This window comes from Pogona vitticeps, chromosome 14 (assembly GCF_051106095.1).
Source record: "Pogona vitticeps strain Pit_001003342236 chromosome 14, PviZW2.1, whole genome shotgun sequence".
Lineage (NCBI taxonomy): Eukaryota > Metazoa > Chordata > Lepidosauria > Squamata > Agamidae > Pogona > Pogona vitticeps.
The window spans coordinates 10,930,201-10,942,434 of record NC_135796.1 but is presented as its reverse complement, the minus strand read 5'-3'; the positions used below and the strand labels follow the sequence as shown (position 1 = coordinate 10,942,434).

At 43.7% G+C, this 12,234-nt stretch overlaps 2 protein-coding genes across 7 annotated transcripts in view; both read right to left on the bottom strand.

Annotated features, from left to right (window-relative positions):
* Window positions 1–12,234, bottom strand: part of HIC2 (HIC ZBTB transcriptional repressor 2) — a 131,100-nt gene that overhangs the window by 27,538 nt on the left and 91,328 nt on the right. The window contains exon 3 of one of the 5 annotated variants that reach the window (XM_072983156.2): window positions 1,946–2,093. The exons of the other annotated variants lie outside the window; for them this stretch is intronic. The gene's annotated coding sequence lies outside the window, so the exon portion shown is untranslated. The remainder of the gene's footprint in view (window positions 1–1,945; window positions 2,094–12,234) is intronic. 5 annotated transcript variants of the gene reach the window in all.
* Window positions 1–12,234, bottom strand: part of UBE2L3 (ubiquitin conjugating enzyme E2 L3) — a 227,381-nt gene that overhangs the window by 125,113 nt on the left and 90,034 nt on the right. The window lies entirely within an intron of this gene.

Sequence of the window (12,234 nt, the reverse complement as noted above, 5' to 3'; positions counted from 1 at the left end):
AAAAAACCAAAACTTTAAATCAAGGTAAACAAACCACTGAATTCCTGGACTACAGGTACCAGCAGTCTACGGTGAGGAATGCTGGGAGCGCCAGGCTAACATCCTGGGGAGGGGAGACCCACATTTCTCCCACCCTTGGAAACACTATTAAAGCTAGAAAGTGCAGCTTCTAGGCAGGATTCTGGCTCCCGGAGCTACACACTCGAGGAAGTAAACGCTGAAAGACGAAGACGTCGCAAGAGCTGCAGATGAACAAGTCTGATGCAGCTTTCCTGGAAGGGAAACAAGGAGAAGCTGGAGAAGAGAGAGCCCTCTCCACCTTCCGAGAAATAAAAAAGGGCTTCAAATGAGCAGGATAGGCAGCCTAGCAATGCTGTAGAGGCAGAACCTTGGAGCTCAGCTCCGGGCGAGCAAAACTTGACAGTGACATCCTTTATAAGAAGGGAGGGGGGGAGGAGGGCAGAATTTACCAGCTGGCTGGTATGTGATTTGCTGACTGCAGGGGGAAAAATGCAGGAGCTTGCTCTTTCTCTGCCAAAAACTGCATTGGCTCTACCAGCGCATGCATCCCGTGCCACTGAGAAAGACCCCCCCCGTTGCACTAACGACAGCGCTGAGGGCATTGCAAAGGTCAAGGCAGAAGGTGAACAGAAGAAAAAGCAGTGGGAAAGAAGGGGGGGTGCATGTTCAGTCCTAAGTGGCACGCCCATGTCCAGCCGGAGATGCAAACCCTCCAACATGTGGCCGTGTGTGGTGTACATATAGCCCATGCGGCCAGCATGTCCCTCTTTTGGCTGTGTGTGCCATATATGCAGCACACACATCCACACTGACACTCTTCCTAAGCATAAAACGAGGGGTAGCCAATTTTAGCCAGCTGGGGAGAGACGTTTTGATCATTTCCGGGGGTTTCTCCCCATCATAAAAATCGAAACACGCATTGGCAAGAGTTTCTGATTTCATTTTACAATAGCCACAAATAGACAACTTTCCGCCCCCTCCCCTAAATTAAGCGACTCTAATGAAGGAAGCTTGAAGGAGCAGGGAGAAGATAGTAATGGATTTCTTAAAGGGGCTGCAAAGCTTAGTGGTGAAAGCCTACGATCCTAGGAATCCTAGTATATTACCTCCTCCCCAAAATGCCAAGGCAGGGGTGGGAAACCTCTGGTCTGGGAATGGCACGCAGCCCACGGCATGGCTTCCTAGCCAGTCTGCAAGATTCTTCTTTGTTATTTCTGATCAGTGATCGGAGACAAAACTATCTTGAGCCCAAGAAGCTGTTGCCTAGAAAATGAGTTTTGTTGCCGTATCAGGGTTTGTTCCTAAGACAGTGTTCAGAGAATATAGTTATACTTTGCAGGCTTGGGGTGCGGAGGGGAGAAAATCCCAAGAATTACCATATTTTTCGCTCCATAAGACGCACCAAATTTTTAGGAGAAGAAAACATGAAAATATAATCTGTTTTCTTCGCTCCATAAGACGCACAGACTTTCCACCCCCCTGTTTTGTGGGGGGAAAGTGCGTCTTATGGTGCGAAAAATACGGTACATCTGATCCCTCCCAATACTGCAACGGATGGACAATTTCAACATGGACCAAAAACAAACAACCCCCACTCTTGCTTTTAAGCCTAGTAGCAAACCAATTGCTGTGAAACCCAACGAGAAATGGTTAACCTAAAGCGAGATCACAATAATAGCACATGGAGGAGGAGAAAGAGCAGAGAATTCAACGAAACCTTGAATTTTTGCTCAGGGGGAAGAAAGCACGAAGCAGCAAAACAGCAAAGCACGCACAGACACGAGAAGCAAGCAGCAAAATTAATTGGCGCAAAAGCCGCATCAAAGCAAGGGAGGAGGGGAGGTGGAAGGTGGCCCTGCTGCACAGGTGGGGTCCCTGAGCATTGAGAACACAGGTAAATTAACCCCACTTTGTTGCTGCTTACCATGCCAGGTACATGGGACTAAAGGCACCTCCATCCAGTGCTGCCCGACGGGCCAGGGGTATCCCATGATGTTCCATTGAACTCACAACAGGCCATCAATAGAACGTGGCTTGCACAGATGCTGAATGTGAAGAACCAGCAGGGATCACTGTTAAACGCAATTAAGAAATTGCAATCAACATTGAAACATCCTTTTTTTTTTTTTTTAGAAAAGGAAAAGGAGAGAGAAAGAAAGAAAAAAGAGATTTTTAAAAATATGACCATCTCAGACACCAGCCAAATTCTCCCATAAAATCAGCAAAAACCCATCAAGCTTTGGAAAAGCGGAAAGACCTTGGGAAAAAAAAAGAGAACAGCTTCTGGCTATCTTTTGTAATGCAGGCTATGATACACTTAAGGGAACAAGGAAATAGACAGCAGCGGTGGTGGAGTCACAACGGCCACCTCGATGCATCACTAGAAAAGCTACCAGGTACACAAATAAAAATAATAATTCTGTAGTTTGAGGATTCCCATACACTGAACAAGTCTTCTACAGATCAATTGTCCCAATTCTTTCATTTCTAGCCTCAAATCCTCCAATTTATCTCAATCTTCAATGTACAAAATGACCCCTTCAATCTCTTTTAGTTACAAACAAACACACAAACAGAGAAAGGGAAGGCCACTATCAGCCTACACTTTTCCCCTGATCGGTGCTACTGTTTTCTATATGTAGGGTTTTTTGTTTTTTGTTTTGAAGTAGCAGGACTTTGAACCTATAAACCAGTGGCTCCAAACCTTGGCGCTGCAGATGTTCTTGGACTACAACTCCCAGAAATCCTGTCCAGCCCAACTAGTGGTGAAGGCTTCTGGGAGTTTTAGTCCAAGAACCTCTGGCGATCCAAGGCTGGGAACAACTGAACTACACCATTACCTGAAATTTGACAAAATGAAGCCTAAACAAAGATTCTGGCATGGTGGGTTCTTTTTGGAAATATTCAGTCGTATGTCACAGAAAAACAAGTTGTACTTTTCAACAATCCTAAAATCTTTCTAGTCATTGACCGCAATGCATTCCAATTTCAATTCCCCTTCCTTCCTTCCTTCCTTCCTTCCTTCCTTCCTTCCTTCCTTCCTTCCTTCCTTCCTTCCTTCCTTCCTTCCTCCCTCCCTCCCTCCCTCCCTCCCTCCCTCCCTCCCTACAACCTCCCCCATTACCTGCATCACGAGTAGGCAACCTTCTGTATGTTTTGGTCAACAGTCCCACTTTGCATAGCCAATTGTAAGAGAGTTTGGGAGTGGTGGCCTAAAATATCAGCAGGGCCAAAGGTTCCCCACCCTGGTACGTTGTTTTAGCTTAGCCTCTTTACTGATGTGCTATGTTTCTATATGCAGAGATTTTTTTTAAAAAAAACAATGTTTAATGCTGTCTACTCGTGGATATTTGTTTTTAATGACAAAGCATGAATCATCTGGGAATTAGAACTAATAAAACCTAAGCACAGATTTATCATTGCAAGGCATAAAGATTTCCAGAACAACCAACAAATGATTTTTTTGACAATTAAGCTCTGCTCTACAACTAGAATGGCTTTCGGAGCGGCTTACATCTCAATGATCAAATCAAGCCTGAACTATCTTTGGAAGCAAAAATGTTGACACTGAGGCTGTCCCACATGATGAGACGGGAGGATTCTCTGGGAAAAACAATAATATTGGGAGAGGTTAAGACAGCAGGAAAAGAGGAAGACCCAGTAAGAAATGGATTGATTTCCTAAAGGAAGCCACAAGCTTGAGTCTACAGGAGTTGAGCCAGACTGTTGAGGACAGGATGTTTTGGAGATCACATCCATAAGGCTGCCCTATGTCGGAGGAGGCAACTTGACAGCACGTAAGAACAAGTATCTCCATAAAAAATAAGAGAAGAAAGGAAAAGGGAGAAGGAAAACTCAGGACTGATTGACTGATCTGCCGCCCTTCAGAACATTTATGCCCAAAGCAGACGGAGCCAGAGTCTCAGGCTGCTAAGATGCTAATTGAGGAAGGACAAGGGTGAATGCCAAAACAAGCTGGACAAGGATACATAACTGTGGAGAACTCCCAGGAAAACGCACAGAGCAGATAACGAACTAAAGGGGCTCAATTTTACACCTTCTAGGCATAAACAGAAAACTACAAACCAGCCTCTGAAGGGGACAAATTCTACCTGGGTCTTCTTCAAAACTAATGGCAAGGGAAAGCCTGGACATTAGTCAGTAATCAAATCCCGAACAGTGACTCCAGCCCTCTTCTCTTTGGGACTTCTCCCTTCCCTGTTCCGAAAGGGTGATTAATCCACTGGAGATATGAGGGAAAGGCTTCAGCAAGACTCTCTAAAGGCAGAGCATCGGTCCGTGAAGAGCCTCCGGTGCAAACATGACACCAAGACCTGGTTGACTCGTTAGACTCATAAAACCTGTACAGAGACAACGGATGGTGTTTTTTTTTTAATTGCAACCATCACCTACTTGCCAAAACCAAATCTCAGTAATAGGCTCTCAGTAGGTCACAGTTTAGCAGAAATCCCTGCTTGGCTTCCTTGAAAGCTTTAAAAAAAGGCCTGCAGGTAAGAACAGGTGTTTGTCTGTCACCCCTCTCTCCAAATTTTAGGGGGGGCATGTGGTGAGAAAAGAGGGCAGGGGAGAATTCCCAGTTGAAATCTAGGAAAAAAAAACCACATAGCCTTCATTTTGTCACTATGACGTATTATGGCCTGCTTGAGCATAGAGGTTACCACACTATCCCACAGAGGCCATCAGAAAGCTAGGGTGGTGGAGCAGGTAGACTAGGCCTGATGGGGGTGGAGGGAGAGGGGCCACTGTAAACCATTCCTTGAACATCTCACACTCCTTGAAAAGTCTGTGAGAGTTATCATACCTAAGAAAGCGACTTGACAGTACATGGCAGCAACAACTACCATTTTACATTAGGCATCCTTCAGTCTCGAGAGACTATGGTAAAGTGATCTGTATGGAGGACTTGGAACAGCGTCTAGCGTGGCTGAGAAGGCCAATTCGAGAGTAACCATCCCTTCCACACTGAAGACAAATGCAATCTGTCCCCTGTCCAGCTCCCTGATTTTGCTGCTTTCGTGACTTCCTCTTGGCCTCGGCCTGCTGGACAAGGGTCTCTTCAAATTGGGAGAGGCCGTCTTGCACCGCCTGCCTCCAGGCTGAACGCTCAGATGTCAGGATTTCTCATCTGTTTTTGGTCCATTCCTAAGGCATTCAGATCCCGCTTGCAGATGTCCTTGTATCGCAGCTGTGGTCTCCCTCTGGGGCAATTTCCCTGCACTAATTCTCCATACAGGAGATCTTTTGGAATCCGACCATCAGCCATTTTCATGACATGCCCAAGCCAACGTAGACATTGCGGTTTCAGTAATGTATACATGCTAAAAATTCCCAACTACCAGGGGCTACCAGAGAATCTATATCCCCTCCGTTATCAATGACAGTCTGCCATTTCTAACAGTTGCTGGGGAACAGGTGTGGAATGACATAGTGTGAACTTGTGTTCTGTTTGCAGGTTTCCCATTGGGCTAATTGGAACCAGAGCACTGGACCAGATAAGCCTATAGTCTGATCCATGAGGGATTCTTAACGCATGATGCTGCATGAGCACAAGTCAGACTCCAGTCCCTAGAAGCCCAATACTGCTGACTCCAATTGTCAGAGATGGCCTCCCAAGGCTTATCGCTGGATGCTTTCCTAGCACTACCTGGAGACGCCCAGCAGTTTGTGGTATTCAGGAGGTTGACCCTGTTGGGCTTCCACAATCCAACAGGGTTGAGTGTTCCAGGGAGGAAGGTAACCCACAAAGATTGAAGGATTTTAAAAAGAGAGAGAACTATACTATATGGTGCCTCTCCCCTATTCTCTCCATGGTGACCTGCACATTTCGCCTACTCATCAAATACAGGCTGGGTGAAAATATCAAACTATGCCAAGAGGCAGCAAAGGCCACGTGGGCTACCATCAGAGAGTAGCATGGTTGGAAATCCAAATTTTGGGCAAGGCTGGCAGTTCTACCAATGACAGTTCCTTGGTTCTGTCCGACCTTCCTTTGCTGTTGCTTCACAGTTGCCTACCTTCTCCATGCATATAACCTGTTGTGAGAACCTGGGGAGACTGTATCAGCCACCCCTTCTATTCAGGCTCCCAGGTTGGAAGACAGCTCCCAGAATCCCACACCCAATACAGTCAAGTGTTGCATCCATTTAAAGTGACTTTTCCAACCCCTATGTGCAGCAATGACAAGAGCAGGGAGGGAGAGCGCTGCAGGAGGGAGTCCATGGAGGGCATCTAGTCTAAGCCCTTAAATCTAATCATCTACCCCACAAATCTGGAGAGGATACTGGGTGGTGCTTGCAAGGGCAGAGGAAAGGAAGGAGAATAGCCAGGCTTCTGGGAATTATCATGCTGCAGTTCCCATCAGCTTTGGCCAGCACAGCCCATGATGAAGGATGGGAAAGCAGTGCAGTGCAGTGGTTAGAGAGATGGATGGGGAGATCCACGTCCCAAGACACTGTAATCCATGGAAGTCATTAAGTGGCCTTGGGCCAGTCAGCCTCTCCTGACTGGTGTCACAGTGTTGAGATAATAAAAGAGAGAAAGAGAACTCTATACGTCGCTTGAGCTCAATGACTCACAGGGCAGATGTGATTCAAATCAAATTGATTTCAATCACCATTTCAATTTCAAAACTGGATTTAAAAATTAGATCGATTTGATTTTGGAAAAAAAAAAGCACTGATTTTTAATCCATCCAAGCCGGTTCATCAAATACAAGCATGAAAATAAAAGTGGGGACATTGTGCGTACGTATAACAAATAAATAACAATATGATGGGAGTTGTGATTCAACAAGACCTGGGGAGCTGTAATTTCCCTAGCACAGAAGACCTTAAAAGGAAGTTACTGTGGTGTTTGGAAAGGGCTACAGACATTTCTGGACAAGGCAAAATCCTTCCACTGAGCAGTGTTAAAAAAAAGAAAAAAAAACAGCTGCGCAGCTGGGCTGATGGAAGGTCAACGGACAATCATGAACTTCCTGTTTTCACAAAAGTTTGACCCTATCCAGCTTGTACGGCAACTCTTGGCCCCTGATCAGGAAAGAGGGTAGAGGGAGAGGGGGGGAAGAGAGAGAGAGAGACCACATGCACGAATCTGCAGAGGTGGAGGCAACAGGAAGCTCAGCTCCATCCGATGGTACCCTCTCCCCCCGTCGCCCTCCCCGTGTGAGTACGTGGCATGAATCAGATGGCAAGCGCTGCAGAGAAGTTTAAACTCCTTTCCTCCTTGGAAATGTTAGGTTGCCCGTCGATGCATTTCCGGTTTGGTTAGCCACAAGATTCTGGACATTTCTTAGTAATGCAACATTTGAAGCAAAGATTCCGATAAGAGAAAGGAAGGCATAGGGGAGGCTAATGTACGCAATCCCCCTGACATTTTACAAAAAGTCACAGAAGACTTGGGGGGGGGGGTAAGACAACAGATTTTAAGAAGAGATTAGAACATAGAATTCAGGAGAGCTGGAGATCTCTGATCAGTTGTTGTTTTTTAACAGCACCATCTCCAGAATCTTCCTTTTGGACTGAACAGTCCAAAAAAGTAACGTTTCCAATCTCTGCATTCAATGTCTCATCAACAGTACTATGTTCTAGCCAATACTGTACTCCTCTATCAGAAAGAGATCATCTGTTCCCGAAATAAATAGTATTAATAATACTCTCATTTCTTCCAGAATGTTAAGAACCCTCGTTGGCCATTCTGGAGCAATTCTCATTCATTTCAGATAAAACGATTTGTTTTGTTTCTTTCTGTTTGGAGGTAGAAACAGCTCCTACAATCGTTCTGCACACAATGCTTTTTATCTTGTTCTTCCTCCCAAGGCATGCAGGATGGTATTTGTGTGTCCGCCCCCCCCCCCCCGCCCTATGTTTTCTGCTTACAACAGTCCTATGGGGTAGACAGGCCATGATTAGCCCATGGACCCTCACCACTGAGACTCACATCTCTATTCAGTGCTAATGTTCATCTCTCACTTTCCATTCCAAATAAGTCCCCCTCTAAAATAATGTGCAATACATTACCACTAAAATTAAAAACAGTTTTTTTTAAAAAAAAAGTACCATAGAAATTTTATTTAAATACCAGCAGCTTTTTCACTAGCTGGTATGGACACCTTGAACTGTGATCAAACCCACTACCCATAGTGGGATCATATGAATGGGCTAATTTGAAATGCATGTATCTTTAAAAAAAATAAGTCCATATTCTTAGATTAGTTTAGTAAAGAAGAGGAAAGAGAGCAAAAGCCACCAACGAATAAAAACCATTTCTGCTATTCCAAGCTTTTCTTTATTCACTGATTCTATTCTGGTTCATTGATTGAACAAACACCCATTTAATTCATCAGTCGAAGAATTAATTAAGTTTGTGCCCCACTTCACCCAGAACCAAGACAGAAAGTATCTCAAGAAACCCAGCTTGTAAAGTTTAGCTTAGGAAACACTACCCAGGTAGAAAGCAATTTTTTTCCAAGTTGTAATCATATTGAAAAATATATATTGTATACTGAAATAATTCACACCCTACCCCCCCTCCCATGCAGCTAGCTCAGCATGTAGCAGTGGGAGATTAAGAACTCGCAAAGTTGTGGATCTTACACTACAAAAGCATCCTTGCTATGAATTGCTAGAATTTCTTACTAGGAAGAAGTGGAGGTGAATGTGTAGAGAAAGACATGAGCACAGAGTGATGTCCTCTGAAGATGCCGGCCACAGAGACTGGTGAAACATTAGGAAGAACAACCTTCAGAACACGGCCAAAGAGCCCGAAAAACCCCACAACAACCATGTAGAGAAAGAATTTGCATATTTATATTTTCATGGAAAAATCTAAGTATGCAAATCCATACTCTTATTACATTCACATCCAATGCTGTTAGTAAGAAATCCTTATTCTAGTGGCATAATGGCAAATTTTTGGCACTCAAGAGGCACAGTTACAGCCTCGTCCCAAAATCAACAACCAACCGGGAGATGCACAGATAAACTTTTTCCACTGCTTACATTCCAAGAAAGTAGGCAATCAAGCAAAAAACAAACCAACCTCAATTGTGAAACATATAAACAAACAAAACAGGACAGCAGCAACGACTTACAATTACGTTTATGGGGCACAACTGTAATCTTCTACATAGCTATCTTGGAGGAAGCTCCTTTGAAATCAGATATGCTTATTTCTGTTTGCTGAGATTCGCCAATCTTGCAGAGAAACGTTATCATTTCAATTCTAGTGTGAAGCAGCAGCACCCAGGAAAGGAAGGAAGGAAGGAAGGAAGGAAGGAAGGAAGGAAGGAAGGAAGGAAGGAAGGAAGGAAGGAAGGAAGGAAGGAAGGAAGGAAGGAAGGAAGAAAGAAAGAAAGAAAGAAAGAAAGAAAGAAAGAAAGAAAGAAAGAAAGAAAGAAAGAAAGAAAGAAAGAAAGAAAGAAAGAAAGAAGGAAGGAAGGAAGGAAGGAAGGAAGGAAGGAAGGAAGGAAGGAAGGAAGGAAGGAAGGAAAGAAGGAAAGAAAGAAAGAAAGAAAGAAAGAAAGAAAGAAAGAAAGAAAGAAAGAAAGAAAGAAAGAAAGAAGGAAGGAAGGAAGGAAGGAAGGAAGGAAGGAAGGAAGGAAGGAAGGAAGGAAAGAAAGAAAGAAAGAAAGAAAGAAAGAAAGAAAGAAAGAAGGAAAGAAAGAAGGAAGGAAGGAAGGAAGGAAGGAAGGAAGGAAGGAAGGAAGGAAGGACCGAATTCGGCTTCTGCTTCATTCTTTTTCTTATTCTTCTGTGGTGACTCGTCCCAAACAATACTGAAGCTTGAAAGCCTCCTTATCACCATATTCACCAAGGAGAGGCTGATGATCTGAAAAGTCCCAGGGCTGTGCTCTCCTGTGTCTCTCCCACACCCCACCTCCCATCACCAGTTGGGAACAAAAAAGGTCTACTGAGTTTTATTTGTGTTTGAGAGAGACATTTATACTGTAGGATGGTATTTGTCAAAATTAATGATGTGGTGCATATCTCCAGAATGACCATGGCCTCTGGGATGTTTCTTGTATTCGCTACTAGGGCCATGGCCACGACTCATATGGTCTTCCTCAGCCTGGATTATACTGGACTATATATATAGTTATACAGTGGCACCTCGCTAGACGACAACCTCGCAAAACGACGAATCCACATGGCAATGAGGTTTTGCGATCGCTATAGCGATTCGCAAAACAGTGATTCCAATGGGCGATTTTCACTGGACGATGTTTGGGTCCCTGCTTCGCAAACTGATTTTCACAAGACGGCAATTTTGCCACTGATTGGCGCTTCGCAAAACAGGTGTTTTGGGGACCAATGCTTCACAGGGCAGCCATTTTAGCAGCTGATTGGCGCTTCGCAAAATGGCTTTCCTATGGACAATCTTTGCAAAATGATGACGATTTTTCCCCATTGGAACGCATTAAACAGGTTTCAATGCATTCCAATGAGGAAACGCTTTTCGCAAGACGATGCTTTTGCTAAACAGCAATTTCTATGGAATGGATTATTGTCATTATGTGGGGCACCACTGTATTCTAACAATTACCTTTTACATAGTCGTGGCCAATCTGTATGGCTTCTTGAACCTTTGAGATTGTGCGATATCAGAGTTAGAGGTTGACTAGGGGGCATTTTCTGAGGCTGGCAAGAAACACCCCCTCAGTTACATGGCTTACTTTAAGCCAGTCCTTAGCCCAAACTCTTGTGAAGATCAAGACCATGAATGTTGTACCTCATGGATCTCGGAGGAAAGGAAGAAAACGAATATAATAAAAAGACAGTAATGAAACAAAATGGAATAGAACTGGGCCCTATCCAGGCTTGCTCTTGTTTTACAGGAGACATAACTCAAGTTACAAAGTTTGGGCATTAAATATACCGTATTTTTCGCTCCATAAGACGCACCTTTCCATAAGACGCACCAATTTTTTAGGAGAAGAAAACAGGAAAATATAATCTGTTTCCTTCGCTCCATAAGACGCACAGACTTTCAACCCCCCTGTTTTGTGGGAAAAAATGCGTCTTATAGTGCGAAAAATATGGTAATTGCCTGTTTTTCCTAAAGAAGACCTACTTGAATCAATGTTGAATACAGTATTCATTTCCAACCGATGCAAGACAAGAGGCTGAAGCCACGTCTGAAGGTGATCATTTGCATGTAAGAGGTTGCATTTTCAATGTCCAAATCTAGGTTAAGAAAGAATTTTGCTTGAAATCTCGGGAAAATGCTACCACTGAGAAATTGCTAATACTGTAGAGGGCTATAAAGAACTAGGGTCTGACCGACAATGAGGTTTTGATGTTAACTGGTATGATATGGTGTGGTCTTAATAGCTGGAGCCTTCATCTATTAATACAGTGTGTTTTAAAAATAAATACCTTGGCATGTACACAGGGACTTAAAATGAGAGCGAGAAAACATGTAGAGTTTTGGAAGCCGATAAGAGACTTCAGCAAAGGGGGGGGGGTGTCTCTTTCTCTCTTTTTTAATTCTTCTGGTGGCATCCACGGGGAGGAGGCTGAGCTCAGCAGGCAAGCCAAACCAGTTCGGGCTCTCTAGAGTAAAGAAGGGTCAGGCTTATGAATGGCATCTAGTTTCTAGCAAGGTATTTGGGAATTGACTTTTTAGGGCTTTTCAGTCTCATGATCCCAAGCAAACACTAGTTAAGCTCCTTATATCGAACTGATTAGTTTTCCTATTGGAGGCCTTTGGAGGGAAAAAAAAACCCACACAATATGGAATACAGACTCCTGAATAAGTAACTGTGGTTAATAGTTTGCTGAACAAACAGAAACTACAACTATTACACCCAGTTAGGGTGGGAGATGAAACATGGGTTTTAAAATGGCTAATATGTAAGACTATTAAGGAGGAGTGCACTGGGAAAAAGCCATCTGATGGGATTTATTAAAGCACACTAAACAAAAGAGTAGGAACCGCAGCCTTCAACACGATCCCCATCAGCCAAAACTTGCAAAACCAAGAGAGATTATGGGAAATGTAGTTCAAGAAGGGCCACAGTTACCCACAGCTGCACTTAATAAAGGCATATAAAGAACTCATTTTTCAAAAAAGTGTTAATTTCCTGCTTTAAAAGTCAATTTAATGCTTCATTCAAATATTAAATTAAAAACTTCTTGAAACTGTTATTTTTTTCCCCCCCAAAAAATCTATCCACTTGAGTGAGGAAAACTC